Here is a 14046-nt window from a genome sequence, read left to right on the forward strand (position 1 = left end):
TACAGCAAATAGGTTACTGTTTTATATATTTTTGAATGAGAAGGCCTTGATTCAGTGTTGAACAGCAAGAAGAATCAAAAGATTTTTAATCAACTTCAAGTACAAAATTATCTTTGAATTTGTTTATTTATCTCCTGAGATTAACCTGATAAACTGAACTCTTCATGGACTAGGACCCAGCGGAACAATTCTTTGGATTTCTAAAGCGGTAAGGCAGGCCAGCACCCTCCGTGGCCAGCACAGAGAGGGCAGGCCAACCCTAGGATAAAGCAGAAGGGAGCAAGCTTTGGGCATTACTGTGGATAGAGAAGCCTGAGTGCTGCTTCCAGGCAGGTAAACATATGCCTGGATGTGCTGCAGGGATCTTAGCTTGTCCCATCAATGCCCTCCTTTGAGTCAGAAGAAAACTTCAGTAATTGGGCAGAAGGGCAGTGGGCTACTTCTTTAAACTGTTGAAAGTCTCCTTTCAACTCTCATGTCTCAGGCCAGAGAGACAACTTAGGGTGGCATTCAGTTTCCTGGTCTCCAGGCCAAAGTAATCGTTTTGAAAGTCGATTCCTCTGTTTCAGAGATGCTCCCCACAGATCTGAACTACTGGGGGTCTCCAACCTGTCACAAGCCTAAGGGGGGAAAAGCTAATAATATCCCTTTTAGTAACAGATTTCTGGTAAAATTTGGATCACTGGGCTGGAGCAATTCTCAGGCCATAGTGGAGATGCCATCAAATTCTTTTCTTAACGGCATGAACTAACCGTCCTCTAGGATTACTGTCGGGAGTTTTCGTCCTAGGTCATGATTTCTGGTGATATAATTGGAATATCTGAATCCACATGATAAGGAGTCCTGTTTCAAATAATTTAGGCAGACTCTGTACTTTAGAAGACAAGATGGAGCCATAAAAAGGGAGGAGGAGGCACACAGACCATGGGATCTTTGGTGAGTGTGTCTCAGGCGGATCCAAAGCTGACAAACCATGTGAGTGTGTATGGCCATGAAAACTTTGAATTATCTGCCAGACAGAGTAAGTGCCCTAAAACCAAGATACATTTTAAAATGCTTTTATTCTGAATATTTATTCATAGGTCAAGCCTCATATTTCATTCCATTAATGCATTCATACTGCACCTGTTTTCCTCTCCCTTAGGTGCTTTACATATCCAAATGAACAAATACCGATTCACTTCAGGTTCCTTGGCTGTCTCTTAACTCTCGGCCTCTGACACTCTCCCTCCCTCCTACTGCTCTCTTGGCTCTTCTCAATCCCCAACCCAAAGTCCCATGCTCCCCACCCTCAGAATCGCCCACATGTCTCTATTTGTTTTGCCCCAAAAGCTGCCAGACTGGAGATAATTTTTCTTTGATTTAAAATCCAGGCATAAAAAAGCTTTACCGATTCATCTTCAGCCCCTTCGTTCTAGAAAGAAGGTAATTAAAAAAAAAAAAAAAAGTCTGTTAATTCCAAGTGTGGCTTTTGTCAAGATTCTTTAAATAACCCTTTGTTATTTAACCAGACTCAATTGACCGCCTAACTGGTAAAAGGAAAAAAATATATATCACGGCTCATATTTAGCATAACAATCTAATCATCAGGTAAATTCCACTGAACAAGAATTAGAGAAACCTGAAGACAATCTTCCCTTTTAGAAGGCTGAACTTAGAAACCTCATATAATTCAACTCCACTGAAAGTACTTCTCCATTACCCTGGAAAAGCAACTCCATGGTTTAGCTCTAGATTAATGGGTAGTAATTGCTCTTTGTCAACTTTTGATTAAAGTAAAAATATACCATTGTGCACAAAGGGATGTGTACATCTAATGAATTTTTACAAACTGAACACTCTTGAATAACTAGCACCAGGTAAAGATTTAGGGTGCTACCAGTACCCCAGAAGCCTCCCTCATGGCTCCTCCCAGTCATTAACTCAACCAAATGCAACTACAAGTCTGACTTCTACTTCAATAGATGAGCTTTGCCTGGTTTTGAACTTCATATAAATGGAATTATACCAAATGCACTCTTATATCTGACTTCTTTTGCTCACATACTATGTCTATGAGATGAATCTACACTGTGGTGGGTAGCATTAATGCATTCTTTTTTGTTGCCATTATTTGTTCCATTATATGAATGTACCACAATTTATTCATTCATTCTACCTTTGATGGACATCCGAATTATTTCCAGTTTTGGCAATGGTGAATAATGCTGCTACAAAGATTCTAGTATATGCCTTTTGGTACACACACTTGTGAATGTCTGTTGGGTTTATACCTAAGAGGGGAATTGCTGTGTCCTCAGGTATGCATATATTCAGCTTTAAAAGATACTGTCAAAGTTTTCCAAAGTAATTTTACCAATTTACACTCAATGAAAATTTCAATTCTGCACATCCTCTACAACATTTAGTATTGTCAATTTGTAAAATTTTAAGCATTCTCATAGGTAAGGTTAGGAGGAGCTCCTTGTGGTATTAATCTGCATTTCCCTAATGGCTGTTGATGTTGAGCAACTTTTTATATTATATGCCTGTTGGCTATGGAGGTACTCCCTTTTAAAATGTGCCAGTTTGAGTCTTTTGTCCACTTTTAACTGATTTTTTCTTATTTGTAGGAAATTTTTAAATAAATTCTGTATGCTAGTCCTTTGTCTGATATTTGTAATGTAAATATTTTCTTCTGTCTAATGTAAATACCTTCCTCTTTTGCTTGCCATTTTATTCTCCTTAATAGTAAGAAAAAATTCTTGGCTAGGTACAGTGGCTCACGCCTATAATCCCAGCACTTTGGAAGGCCAAGGCAGGTGGATCACCTGAGGTCAGGAGTTCACAACCATCCTAGCCAATGTGGTGAAATCCCGTCTCTACTAAAAATACAAAAATTAGCCAGGTGTGGTGGCAGGCGCCTGTAATTTGTACTTGGGAGGCTGAGGCAGGAGAGAATCACTTGAACCCGGGAGGAGGAGGTTGCAGTGAGCTGAGACCGTGCCATTGCACTCCATCCTGGCCCACAAGAGTGAAACTCCGTTTCAAAAAAAAAAAAAAGAAAAGAAAATATTCTCAATTTGAATAAAGTCAGTGCACTAGCCTTTCAGTTTATGGTTTGTTCTTCTTGCATCTTTTAAAAGAAATCTTTGCATGTTCCAAGATTTTAAGTACATTCTCCAATACATTAAATACATTGTTGTTATCTTCTGGAAAATTTATTTCACATTAAGATCTATGATCTAAGAATTTATTTTTGTTTATGGTCCAGGATAGGTAGCAAAGTTTGTTTTGTTTTGTTTTTTCCCAAATTTCAACCAGTTGATTCATCACCATTTACTGAAGGAAGAAAAATAGCCTTTGGCACTGTACTACTGTGGCACCTTTGTCATAAATAAGGTGGCCAGGGATATATGTGGGTCTGTTTCAGGACTTTTTCTTCTGTTCCTTTAGCCAATGTGTTGATCCTTGGACCAAGGGAGTAGTGTTACTGTGGCTTTATAAGAAGTTTTGGCATCTGGAAGTCTATATCCTTTAAGTTTGTCTTCACTATTCTTCAGGATTGTCTTTACTATTCTTGATGGTTTGCATTTATGTATAAATTTCAGAATCAGTTTGTCAATTTCCACCAAAAAAAAAAACTGCTAGAGTTTTTATTAAGATGGCATTGAATCTATAGTTCAATTTGGTGAGAATAACCATCTTTTCTATTGTTAACCAAAAATAAAATTCTAAGCTGCCCAAATATCGGAACAGACTCCTCCTCTTGGCCAAGGGCATTCCAAAGTTAACCTGAAAAACTAGTTTGGGCCATGAGGGGAAGTGGGGAGTCACATATGACTCACAGCTGACCAGCATTAACATGAACACAGGAACTTTAAAACTGATAAGAGTCTTAATAGACTCTTTAAGTCTGATAAGAAATATTTATGGCCGGGCGTGGTGGCTCATGCCTGTAATCCCAACACTTTGAGAGGCCGAGGAGAGGGGATCACGAAGTCAGGAGATCAAGACCATCCTGGCTAACACGGTGAAACCCCATCTCTACTAAAAATACAAAAAAAAAAAAAAATTAGCCTGGTGTGGTGGCAGGCACCTGTAGTCTCAGTTACTCAGGAGGCTGAGGCAGGAGAATGGCATGAACCCAGGAGGCGGAGCTTGCAGTGAGCCAAGATTATGCCACTGCACTCCAACCTGGGCAATAGAGTGAGACTCCATCTCAAAAAAACAAAACAAAAACAAACAAACAAAAAGAGACATTTTTAATCTATTCTCTCTGAAGCCTGCTACCTGGAGGCCTTGTCAGCATGATAAAACCTTGGTCTCCACAACCCCTTATCTTATCCCAGACATTCCTTTCTGTTTATTCTAAATCTTTAGACAATAACTTAACTCTTTTAACCAACTGCCAATCAGAAAATATTTTAATCTACCTATGACCTGTAAGCACCTCCCCCATTTTCAGTTGTCCCAACTTTCCAGACCAAACCAATGTATATCTTACATGCATCAATTGATATGTTATGTCTCCCTAAAATGTATAAACCAAGTTATATCCCAACCACCTTAGGCACATGTTATCAGGATCTCCTGGAGGCTGTGTCATGGGCCATTGGTCACTCATATTTGGTTCAAAATAAAGCTCTTCAAATATTTTACAGAGTTTTCTTCTTTTCATTGACATATTGAGCCTTCTAATCTATTAACATGTTATAGCTTTCTACTCAATTTCTTTCTACTTTAATTTCTTTCAGTAATATTTTATAGTTTTCTGTGTAGAAGCTTTGCATATCTTTTATTTTCCCTATGTAATATTTTTTGATGCTAGTAAAATTTTTAAAATCATTTTCTAACTTGATGTGGCTGATATATGCAGATACAATTGATTTTTATATATTGACTTTGTTGTATACAGTGGCCATGCTAAATTAACTATTATTCATTCTAGTAGTTAATTTTTGTAGATTCTTTTGGAATTTCCAAATATACAGTCCTATCATCCACAAACCAAAACAGTTTTATTTCTTCCTACATATTACATATGTCTTTTGTTTCATTTTCTTGTCTTATTGCACTGACTAGGAATTCCAATACAATAATTCATAAAAATGGCAATAGCAGACATCCTTGCTTCATTTCTGACACAAGGGGCAAGGTTTTTAGTATTTAATCATTAAAAGTGACATTTGTGGTTAGCTTTTAAAAATACTCTTTATTATTAAGAAAGTTACTTTCTATTTCTACTTTGCTAAGGATTTTTTCATGAATTGGTGTTAAATTTTATCAAATGCCGTTTCTTAATTTTTTGAGATGATCATATTTATTTTCTCCTCCATCCTGTTAAAATTTATACAGAATTCCACTATGTTCAGAGAACATACTCCATATGATTTTGACTTTTTGAAATTTGTTGAGACACATTTTATGACCCAGCTTACAGTGTATTGTGGCAAATATTTCTCATGTACTTGAAAAGAAAGTATATGTCTACAGTTGTTCAGTATGGTGTTCCATATAGAACTGGAAAATTGGGAATTAAGCAATTCACTACTGATTAACCTATGCAATAAAAAAAATCATGAAACTTAAGTAAAGCAGTGCTTAGAGAAAAATTTATAACCTTAATGCTTATGCTGGAAGAGGAATAACGTTTCAATTTAGGATTGTTTTATTTTTATTTTCCTTTTGAACTGACCCTTTTAATATAGTGAAATGCCTTTTCTTATATATAACTGTGCTTCTCAACTGAGGACATTAGCAAGATCTAAAGACAATTCTTGGTTGTCACAATTTGGGGTGGGGAATGTTGTTGACATCTAGTGAGTAAAGGCCAGGGATGCTTATAAGCATCCTGCAATGCACAGGATGGTCCCTCACAACAAAGAATTATCCAGTTCAAAATACCAACAGTGCTGAGTTGAAAAACCCTTTTATGTAACAATACTTTTTGCCCTAAAATCTACATTGATAGTAATATCAGGTTAGTACAACCTGATGTATCTTTTATCCTTTGACTGTCAATTTTTTGTGTGTTCTTATACTCTTTTAAGTATAATATAGGTAGATTTTGATTTTTGTACATTCTGATAATATTTAACTTGAAGAATTTAGTCCATTTATATTTAATATAAAGATGGATATATTTGGGTTCAAATCTGCTACCCTACTATTTATTTTCTTTTTGTAAACATATATTTTCCCCATTTTTTCTCTTATCTTGTCTTTCTTGTGATAATTGAAATATTTCTAAAAATTGTTTCATTCCCTCCCTCACTGGCTTGTTACATAGGGATTATTTGCTATTTTTTTAGTGGTTGCCTTAGAAATTACAACATGCATTTTTACCTTATTATTGTTTACTACGTATTAATACTTTTACCACTTCTCAGAAAACACAAGGGTCTTTGACACTTTAATTTACACAGTCCCTCTCCCTTGTATGATATTGTTGTCTTATATTTATATTCTAGAAACATTTTAAACTTTACATTATAATTGTTGTTTTAAACAGGCAGTATATTGATTTATATTTTTTACATACTTACCCATTTTCCTCATTCCTTCCTGAAGTTTCACATTTCCATTTGGGAATATTTTCCTTCCACCTGAAGAAATCCCTTTACAGTTTTGGGTTTTTTGTTTTTTTCTGCAACAGATGAATTCTCTAAGCTTTTGTTTATTTCAAAATGTCATTTTTGTTTTATCTTCATTTTGAAAATATTTTCCTCAGTATAAAATGCTAGGTAGACTGTTTCTTTCCACACTTTACAGATGCCATTCCATTGTTACCTAGCTTTCATGAATTCTCTTAAAAGTCAGTTTTAAATCATATTGCAAATGCATAAGTAGTTTGCATTTATACTACTTACGATACATAAAACTCCTGCCTCTATGGCTTGATATCTCATGGGTTTGTGAAACTTCTCAGCCAATTTATCTTCAGATATTACTTATTTGACACATTAAACTGTTACATGGACACATTTTCTCTCTTTTCTCTTTCTGGAACTCCAATTACATATATTTAGGCCATTCACAATTTTCCATCTGTATCATATATTTCATACTTTTCATTCTTTTTTTCTCTTTGTGCATTAATCTGGATAGATTTTGCTGGCCTATCTTCCAGTTAAACAATCCTTTTACTGAGTTCTAATCTGTTACTAAACCATCTATTGAATTATTAAACTTAGTAGCAGGAATTTGAATTAGAGAATTTCTATTTGATTCATATTTATTGGTTCTTGCTCTCTGTGAAATTTTTTATTTTCTTCTCTATTTTGTTGAGCACATTAATCATACGTATTTGAACACATGCCTGTGTCTGACAACCCCAAATCTGAATCACTTGTAGGTCTTTTTTTTCCCCTTGGGTTTGTGTTTCGTTTGTTGTTTTGGGGGTTTGTTTTGTTTGGAGTTTTAGGGGTGTGGCAGTTTGTTTTGGTCTTAGTCTTTTGGTCCTGTTTCCTATCATGCCAGCTAATTTTTTCTATGTTACTGTATAAGCAACCCTCTCTGTGTATAAGTCCACAGAGAAGATTTAATTTTTTTTTTTCTTGAAGACAGATGGAGAACTAGTAGATCATCTTGATCCAGGCAAGGTAAGTCTACTTCTGGTTTTCCCTTGTTCCTAGTGCTTGACCCTTTGGGAATCTCAACTGAAAGCCTAGAGTATTTACCAGAGTCCCTCCTCCTGAATTCCAATTGAGCCTTCACAGCACAGTGACTCTACTCTCTCTGCTTAGCTTTTTACCCTCCTGCAGCTACTTTCTGCTTAGTTAATCAGCATCTCATCCCATATATGTATTTCTTAGAATGTGACAAATGACTACAGGGGAAATTGCGGGTAGAATACGGGGCTCAATATTTTATAGTAAACTTTCCTCTAGTATCCTGCTCTTCAAGTCCTGACTGCCTCAGGAAACTTGAGCCCTAATATTTGACTCCTAGCCCAATAAGTATCCTGCTACGACCCTTCTGTTCAGATTCTGCACCCTGCCCCACAACTTGCAAATGCCCCAAAAGGAAAAATTGATAGGGAATGTAGGCCTCACTTTAATGCATTCTCTTTCTCTTAGGATCTTGACCTGTCAAGTCTTGACTGCCTTGATTTCCCTTTGCTGCCTTTAAAAATGTCTGTTTTCTAGATGTTCTTAGCAGGAGAGTTAGTCTGATACTAACTACTCAATCTTAATCAAAAGCATGAGTGGTAATTACTTTTTAATAGGCTACAAGCAATACAAAGTTAAGAACTAATTGGATTTATTAAATTATTTGGTTAATTAAACTAATAACTACCTTGAATTTCCACAGCACTGCTCTTCCAATGATTTCAAAGCATCTTAGCACATTAACAAAAGACCATTACTAGTTTCCTCTGGCTCTAATTTATAAATTTTAAATTGATGTAATGGAAGAAAATAACTCAAGTTCATAGGCATGAGGTATCCAGAAAAATTAGATAAAAAGAGGTACTAAATATGCTGATTGCCAAAATCATCAGAATGATTTGAAATCCCAAGAAATAGACTCCCCCTAAGTACACTATGATTCATATTAATACCTTGACACAAAGAAATTTGGAATAATCCATCATTGTGTTTCTCTAGGATTCCAAATAAAAAGCACTGCAAATGGAGTGAGAACAGGTTGACCTCACAAGGCCCCTTGCAACACTGTACTTGAGAATTAATAATAAATGGAGGCTAGCATTTTTATTGATAATTTCTGTCCAGAACTGAAAGTATCTCATAGACACTGGCTGTACTTCCTACCATTTCTTGAAGGACTAAAAAAACATGGTTACACTCATTTTACAAATCAGCAAACAGAAGTCAAATAATTCAACAAAGTTCACAAAACATGCCCACCTTGGCCAGGAAATGTGCCTGGGTGTCTCCACCACTGATTCAATGAGTTACTGATTAGTATTACCTTTCTGCTTACTGTTATTCCCTACACTGTTAGCTTCATAGAACAAATACTAACTGCTGAACTACTTCAAATATAGTTGTCTAACATCATTGTACTATTCTTAGATTTGCACATTGACCACATCTAGTAAAAGTCTTCTATTACACAGCCTACTTGTTGTATCCCCTTCAGGAATAAGCAATTAACCAAAAATATGTAAGCGAGGAATAGGGGGAGAATTGCGGGCTTATTTCACTCTTGCCTTTACACATACACAAAAAAGTTCCCACTTTGTTGGGTGTTTCTAGTAGGTTATCATCTGCATGATGAAGGCTCAAGGCAGCAGGAATGATAGAGCACTTAGCACAACAATCAGATTAGAAAAGAACAGTTTAGACCCTAAACAACTGACCACTTCATGAAGCTTAAAGAATCCCAAGGAAAAAAATTTAGAAATTATCTGAGTATCATTTGAGTTATGTAGTGAATAAATCAAATACTTACAATTTCTTCACTTCCTTATTATATTTGCCCACATTCCACAGTGAGAGAAGATCCATGGAAGATGTTGTAAACTAATTCCTACCCTTTTCATCTGTTTCTAAATGCATTTATGCCTTTGGTCAACAGTATGCAATATGCTGAACTTCCTTCAAAACCTTGAAATCATCTCAGCAGCCTCAGGGTAAAAGGGAAATTGTGTCAGCAGCAACCAAACGGCCAGAAGCTACAGCTTAAATGTTTCCCAACATCCAGGCAACACCTGGCAAATGTCTACTTGTTGGAAGAGCTAAGTGTGCCCACTAGGAACAGATGTGAAAAATGGATAAGGTGAACATACATCCTCTATTGGAATGTTGCTAGCTTTATTTTCTTTGCTTATATAAATGGACTGCTACTTCTTTATATTTCTACAGCCCTTTCCTATGTGATGGTCGGCAGAACCCATGGCACCAACCACCCTTCAAGGCATGGTTGGGTGACAGACAGAGGGTGCAGCAGGGGAAGCAGGAAGACCAGTTCATGTAGGTCATATCATCACCTGGAGAGCTTCTGACCTCCTCCCGCGACACACTGGCGAGAGTTCCACTTCAGGTACCTCTTGCTCTTTTTGTGTTCAGCTTGCTCATTCCCTCCAAAGAGGACGTTGCTCTAGATTATACTCCTCACCTCCCTCTACTATCTCTCAGGTTGCATTCAGAATCAGAAAATCCAAGAAATATATTCACAGATGTTCCCTTGTTTATTTGTTGACTCTGTGTAATTTGTTTGCCCTAATTTGTTTTTGTCTACCTGGGGACTTCCCTTTTTAATTTCCCTTTCTCTGTTTACCCCTCTTTGTGGAGCAGCGGTCTGTTAAGCTGTGAGAGGCACACGCCAAATTAAAAAAAAAAAAAACAGCACTGCAGATTGTTTTAAGCATGGGCTGCCCCTTTGGGCCTGAAGGCCTTGCTTGAAGCCTGCACCTGCTCCTCCTCCTGAGACGCAGGGCTCCTGATCTTTATCCCTTGCCTTTAAGCTGCCTGATTCCTATTATCCAAAGTCAAACAGCGTTCTCTACATTCACGCCTCCAGCACTTGGCATGAAATTAATAAGCCTGGCTGATATATTTCCCTGGAAGCCTGCCACTCTTTAACAGTGGTGTTAGATTAAAAATTTTGGCATGGTTAATGAACAGGGAAAAGCTGAAGCCAAAAGTTTCATGCAGCAATGCAAAGATTTGGGGGTTATGAAAAGAATACCAACTTTTCTCATATTTTCTGAATGCCATCCTAATTACAGGGTTAGATAACAAACACAACTAGACAGTCAGCATTAGAAGAAAGGGTGTATTCTCCGGCTTTACTCATATTTAGATTTTATCGTCTGTCCTTTCAATCACATGGCCTTCTGTTAGACTGGGTTATCTAAAATTGTAATAATAGTTATTTGTTCTCTAAACAGACTTTCCTCATCCCAGGTCACTACTTTTCTCATTAAAGGAGCACTATGAATGGGTTTTGGACTGAAAACTGATCTTCCTGAAGTGAAAGTTATTCCAGTGAGAGATTATTTTGCACTTATTAAAGACCAGTGTCTCACAGTTGGAGTTCCGGTACTCATTGTTTAAGTCTAAAGCAACACTCCCCAAATCATAAAGACACCACCTCTCCCCACCACAGGAGACGTACTTGATACCTAGGCCATACTTTTGTTCCCCCACCTCTAAACCCAGCACCAAGCTATAGAGAATTAGACTCACCCAGAAGATGTAAAATCCACTGAGTCCTCATGACCCATCCCATTGGTAAGGGTTTTGCAAAAGGTTTGACAAGGGTTTGGCAAAACCTAGGCAAAGTCCCATATCCCATGCAGAGCCCTCCCAGTGCAGAAGGGGTGCACAAGCATGGTAACGTGAGTACTCCGTTCTTAGTTACCCATCTCTACCACTTAGATATTAATGCCACATAACAAGAAGCCTGGGAATATGAAAGGAACACAATGTGAAGGAGGCAGGAAAGGAAGGAGGAGCAAAAGGAAAGCTATGTTTGTTTGGTGGAAGCACAAATATGTTCTACAACTCTGTCCTGTCTCCTGAGGAATAGCTAGGAGGTATAATGACCAACAGGTGCATGCCATCCCTCTTCAGGGACTCTTGGCTCTGAGTCCCAATACATGGCAAAGGTGGAATTGCCAGAGCTGTAGAGTTGCCCAATTCTTTGTCCAATTAGGAAAACCTAGGCAATGAGCTCAGAAAGAGACACTCAGCTGATCAAACACAAGATTTTATTTTTCATGTGCTCTAAAGCATCAAGTTAAATCAAACTTAACCTATCAATGATCTACGGATAATATAAGGCCGAGACTACCTTTAGTTTTTGCTTTAGTTTCCCTACTCAACAGAACAGTCACAAGAAAAGGCATCATCAAAATCACAAGCATCACTCAAAAGTTCATTTCAACTGAAAAACAGTTACCCAGAAGTAAATGCATGAGAATCACGTCACCTCCACTTGTGTTGGCCAATGTGACAGCCATTCTTGAACAGATACCCTATCTAATCAATGACTTAAAGGAAAAATTAAAATGGTAAATAACCCTCCCTGGGCTGAAAATAGGAAGTATGACTAACATTCTTCTCTTAAGTTACTAGGAGGAAAAATGATTTTAAAGCACGTGAGGGTTTCATCAGGAAATGAGAGTTGATCCTTGGTAGAGTCAAATCAATTTCACAGCAACCCATTACAACAGGTGTCTAGGTATTCATAATTGCAGGATACTTCAAACCTTTTTCTCCACATAAAGAAAGCATAAAGAGATCAAAGCACCTGGACCACACATTATGCAGTTGAAAGTTGTCCCAACATGTTCTCTGCCTACAAGACAAATACGTTAAATGTATTTGCAAATGTCAACTTCATCCCTTTCAATGCCTCTTAAATCAGGTCAGTGAGTCTGTTTTGGAAACATAAGTAGGATGACTCATAGATACTTCCTTGGCTCATTACCCAAGCAACTCCATTTTAAGCACTCTGGAGTTGCCCTCCTGTGGTCCACATCCTTAGGACATTGTTACAATCTGACGCTTTGCTTTTATGGCCCCATCCCTTTGTTCGATATGCTGCTATCTTACACTTGCATCATTATTGTGTCACCTGAAAAAAAGTAAACTCATTTCTAAAAATAATTTGGCTTTTCTGGCCCTTAGAGTAAATGTTGGTTTGCTCTTGTGGCTGCACTCAAAGTTCTGTCTCAAACCAAACTTGCCCAGAATACTAAATCCCTTTCAAGGGAAGACAACCCTTTGCGATAAATGATCTATCTCATTTTAAAGACTGATTCCAATGTCCCAAATTGTCCATTTTTTCTTTTACCCAGAGTTCTCCAGGAAATGGTGTCAGAAGAACAAGTATTGGGTGTCAAAACCTGGCTTGATCTTTCCCCCAGCAGGATTATCTCTCTTCCTTGGAAATAAGACCAGCCAGACTTTATTCAGCTCTCCACTTTCCCCAAGGTTCCCATTTCCTGAGCTGCTTTGAAAACCTCCAATGGCTCTCAATCAGCCCACCACCCCAGCACGGCCACCCATTATTTCCTGTAACACACCCTCCAACCAAACGCTGAACCACCACTGAATAGACTCCATTACACGTTCTCATAGCACCTTACCAGGTGCTATGCCACGTAACAAGAAGCCTGGGAATATGAAAGGAACACAATGTGAAGGAGGCAGGAAAGGAAGGAGGAGCAAAAATTCCATCGTCATGGAACTCAGCACCGCAAAAATTATAAAGTCATTTTCATAAAGTCTGTCAACACTGTATCCCTGAGCCTAGCCTACTGTCTAGCACATATAGGTGCCCACCCCAAGTTAATAAATAAAAGAACAAATGAATGGACCAATGTCCTTGCTTTCAACCTTCTCATAGGTTTACATTTCCTAAGCAGAGGAAATGTATCCTCATGCCAACTTACACAACGAAAACTTTAAGTTAATATGCATTGTATAAATAAGTGAATGACTGTATGTTTATGGTCAGCCAATACTTTAAAGACAAAAACCTTGTTCATAATTCTTCAGGTTCTGAGAAGCACAACTCTCCTGGAGAAACTGCCTAAGATGAACAGGAACACAAGGAGAATTTTAGTGGACAGCAGGTTTTAATTATTTAAAGGGGGACAGAAAATGCTTCAGGCCTCAGAGTATCAAACATGCATCTTTCTTATCCCCTCACCAACCTAGTTGGGCCAGTTTAGAAGCACTCTGCAGCACCTTCTGAGACGTCTCAGTCCTAGCAGTTATAAGCTTCTACTAAATAACCAGTATACATCATCCTAGAGACTAACCACAACCTTGAGCTTGATGGGGGTTCAGACAATGTCCTTACTGGGCTCCCAAGCTCAGGGCCAGACAACTTGGGCTTTATATTAGTTTCCTGTTGCTGCTGTAACAAATCAACCACAAACAGTTGTTTAAGACAATGTGAATTTATTATCTTAAAGTTCTGAATTTCAGAGGTTTAAAATGGGTCTCACTAAGCTAAACTCAAGGTGTCAGCGGAAGTGCATTCCTTCTGGAAGCTCTAGGGGAAAATCCATTTCTTTACCTTTTCCAGCTCCTAGAGGCCACCAACATCTCTGGGCTTATGATACAATTTCATCATCTTCAA

The 14046-nt window shown here is 37.8% G+C and overlaps 1 long non-coding RNA gene across 3 annotated transcripts; it reads left to right on the top strand.

Moving 5' to 3' along the window:
- The first annotated feature begins 249 nt into the window (after positions 1 to 249).
- LOC131381748 (uncharacterized) lies at positions 250 to 13188 on the top strand. 3 transcript variants are annotated; one of them, XR_009210655.1, is made up of 4 exons: positions 250 to 333; positions 7545 to 7583; positions 9813 to 9990; positions 12755 to 13188. It is a non-coding gene; the product is annotated as an uncharacterized LOC131381748 (long non-coding RNA). The 3 variants fall into 3 exon arrangements; XR_009210654.1 differs by lacking the exon at positions 12755 to 13188 and adding an exon at positions 10841 to 10978; XR_009210658.1 differs by lacking the exon at positions 12755 to 13188 and adding an exon at positions 10857 to 10882.
- Positions 13189 to 14046: the final 858 nt, after the last annotated feature.

This window comes from Hylobates moloch, unplaced genomic scaffold (assembly GCF_009828535.3).
Source record: "Hylobates moloch isolate HMO894 unplaced genomic scaffold, HMol_V3 SCAFFOLD_2, whole genome shotgun sequence".
Lineage (NCBI taxonomy): Eukaryota > Metazoa > Chordata > Mammalia > Primates > Hylobatidae > Hylobates > Hylobates moloch.